We start from the raw sequence: 3,516 nt of genomic DNA on the forward strand, positions 1-3,516 counted from the left end.
CCCCCCCCCCCGGCTGCCTGGATGGTACATGTGGAATCATGAATCTGAGACCCAAATCGTTGGGGAGCTGGGAGTGATCTTGGGGGGCTGAAGCAGCCTCTTGGGGGGCCAGAGCATCCCCCTGTGGGGACAGGGACACCCTGAGGGGCTTGGAGGACTCTTGGGGGGCTGTGGATCCACCCCAGGCTGGCTGATACCCTGGAGGTTGCCTGGGATCCCATCCCCCCATGGATGGGCTCATGGAGCACCCCTGGCCATGGGGAGAGGGGCTGGGGAGGGGTCTCCCATGGGAGACATGGACCATGGTAGGACCTGTGTGGGTCAGTACTGAGATGGGGGGCACCAGGATGAGCATCATCCCATCCTCCCACCAACCCATCCCTGCCAGGAGACGTCCCAGCCAAGCCCTTGTTCTCCCAACTCTTCGTTCTCCACCTCCCCAAACCCCCAGCTGGTGCCAGGGAAGTGCTGGGACCACGGGGAAAATCCCACGGGAAAAATCCCACGGGGATGCAGAGAAAAGTGGGAACTTGGCCCCAGGAACCTGGACCACGATGCACAGTAACCAGCAGGGAGCAGAGCTCTGCAAGGCTCCTGCCACCCGAGCACCTCCATCTGCTTCTCCTTTGCCTGGGGGGCTCTTTTCCCCCCAAAACCTCCACCCAGTTCACCTGGGTGGTTTATGGCAGGGTGGGGGTTGGTGGCAGGGACCCAGTTCCCACAGGAGCTGCTGGGCTGGAGGGTGGGGGTAAGATTTTTGGGGACACCCCTGGTCACCCCAGGTATGGTGACATCCCTCTGCCTGGCTCTTTCCAGGGGGGAAAGGGGATCCTTGGGTTCCCACCCTTGGGATCCCATCCTTGGGTGCCCATCCTTGAGATCCCATATTTGGGTTCCAGCCCTTGGGTTCCCATCCTTAGGATCCCACCCTTGGGATCCCATCCTTGAATTCCCATCCCTGGGTTCTCACCCTTGGGATCCCACCCTTGGGTGCCCATCCTTGAGATCCCATCTTTGGGTTCCCACCCTTGGGATCCCCCCCTTGGGATCCCCCCCTTGGATGCCCTCAGGAGCCAGGGCTGGGCTGCCACGTGTCCCTCCACACTGCCCTTTGTCCCATGTAGGGACCTGAAGTGCTGTGACAACCCAAAACTTGTCCCAACCTTGTTCCCTTCCTGGGAAAACCCCCTTGTTTCTCTGCAGAGGGGTTGGGAGGGTTTATTTGGGGTGGGAAGATGAGGAGTTGTTTGTTAACCTGGGAGGTTCAAATCCTTGCTGGGGTTTTTTAGGGTGCTGAGCTGGTTGGATCCACCAGGATGGGTGAATTTGGGGGTCCCTGCTCTCAGAGGAGCTGCCTCGGGGTGTGCAGGGACCCTCAGGACCTTCTCCAGTGCTGCCAGTTGGGAGCTGAGTGGGCATCCCAGTTAACTGGGCATCTCCTTCCCACGTGGGCCTGAAGTGCACGTGTAACCAAGATGGGCCTGGATCAATCTGGGGCACTTTTTCCACATGAGATCCTCCAGGTGTGGACAGAAAAAGTGGTTTATATTGTATTCTTTTAGATTATTTGACTTTATTTTGCCAGCTTGTGAGTCAAGTGAGAACCCTAAGGAAGGGAAACGACGTGTCTGTGCATGTGTGGTCGTGCTCAGAGTCTTCTCTGCTCCAGCTGAAGTTCTATAAACCAGATTTATCTGCCTCATAACAAATAAAAATGCTTTTTCTTTTGATTTGGGAAGGAATAGCTTGTTTTTCTAGAGCTGGTGGGAGGGAGGGAGGTGGCAGGAGTGTGGGTTGGGGATGCTCAGAGCCCTCCCTGGTTGGTTGCTGTTGATCTCCAGGTGTTTTCCTGCTTCTTAAAAGCTTTTTATATGGATTGTGCAGGTTTCCTGGGGAGCTGGCAACTCCTTACCCCCCAAAAAACCTTGGCAGTGTTGGGATTCATCCCTCTTTTCACTTGGGGCAGGGGTGGGTTCCTCTCCCAACACCCTCAGCTCCTGGATCTGCTGGGAACTGTCCCAGCACCATCACATCGTGGTGCAAGTAGCTGAGAATCCAGTGTTTGGGGTTGGTTTTTAAAAAGAACACTATGAAATGTGGCTCTGGTCACGTCCTCCTCCTGCACCTTCCTCTCCAGCACCCACCTGGACCCAGCCCTGCACCCCAGGGCTTCCCACCCTCTCCTTTCACAAGTGCTGAGGTTCTCCTGGCTCACCCTTTCTCCCTGGGCTGGGGCTCCTGGCTCCAGCTCATGGGATTTCTCCTGGAAGGGCTTGGTCATTCCTTGGCATTCCCAAATGGCCTCATGTGCTGAAGGTGGAGATTCCTGCTCTGAAAACTCAAGGTAGGGGAAGCGCCGGGTGATTCCCAGGAGCTGGGGACACCCCTCACCTGCCTGGACACCCCAGGCTTGGCTCTGGCACTGACTGGGCACAGAGACGGGGCTGTTCCCGTGTGCCTCAGTTTCCCCACTGGTTAACACGGGGTGTGGTGATTGCCTGGGGAAAGGAGGGAGGCCCAGAGCAGGGCGAGTTCACCGTGTGGCCTCAGCTGAGGCATTTCAGTGATGTCCAGTGATAGGACAAGGGGTGATGGATTCAAACTGGAGCCCAGGAAGTTCCAGCTCAACATGAGGAAGAGCTTCTTTCCTCAGAGGGTGACAGAGCCCTGGGACAGGCTGCCCAGAGAGGCTGTGGAGTCTCCTCTGGAGACATTCCCACCCCACCTGGATGTGTTCCTGTGGGATCTGCTCTAGGGGATCCTGCTCTGGCAGGGGTTGGATGGATGATCTCCAGAGGTCCCTTCCAGCCCCAACACTCCGGGTTCCAGGGTAGCAGGTCCAGTTGTGCCCTGAACCAGCCGAACTGGGAGGGTCAGTGGGGCTGGGGGGCAGGAATGGGTGCCCTGAACAAGCAGGCACACCCATAGGGAGGTGAATAACGGGTTCTGTTCCCTGTTCCCAACGTTCCCTCCCCTGGTTCCCCCCTGGCTGGGCACTCCAGGGTTCACAGCCCATCCCAGCTTCTAATGATCCTGTAAGTTCCCCCCCTGTTCACACACTCCATTCTAGCAGGTACTTTTCACCTTTTCAGGTCTAATTCTGCCCTTTCCTGCCCCCTTGGCCGCCTTCCCAATCCCCCCCCGATCTGCACCCACTGGTGCCCTCCTGCCCCGAGGAGCAGGACAGAAGGGGCTTTGTTGGGTCTGATCTTGGCCATCGATCCTGCTGGGACCCCCCAGATGGAGCCCAAGTCAGTCCCGCAGCTTCTTGGACCATAAACCCCCCAGGTGTCCTTGGAACGTGCAGAGAAATCACTTCTCTTAAACAAACTATTATATTCCTAACACTAGGGTATAGATATTGAAAAAAACAACAATCCTAACGCTGTGTTTCTAACACTAGGATGCAAAAACAGCAGTACATTTCATTTGTAACAGAGCGAGGCTGCGGGAGTCGGAGCTGCGGGACTCGGGGCTGCGGGACTCGGGGCAGCGGGACTCGAACCCACGTCCCCC

Source organism: Chaetura pelagica, unplaced genomic scaffold, assembly GCF_000747805.2.
Source record: "Chaetura pelagica isolate M959 unplaced genomic scaffold, ChaPel_1.0 scaffold506, whole genome shotgun sequence".
Taxonomy (NCBI): Eukaryota; Metazoa; Chordata; class Aves; order Apodiformes; family Apodidae; genus Chaetura; species Chaetura pelagica.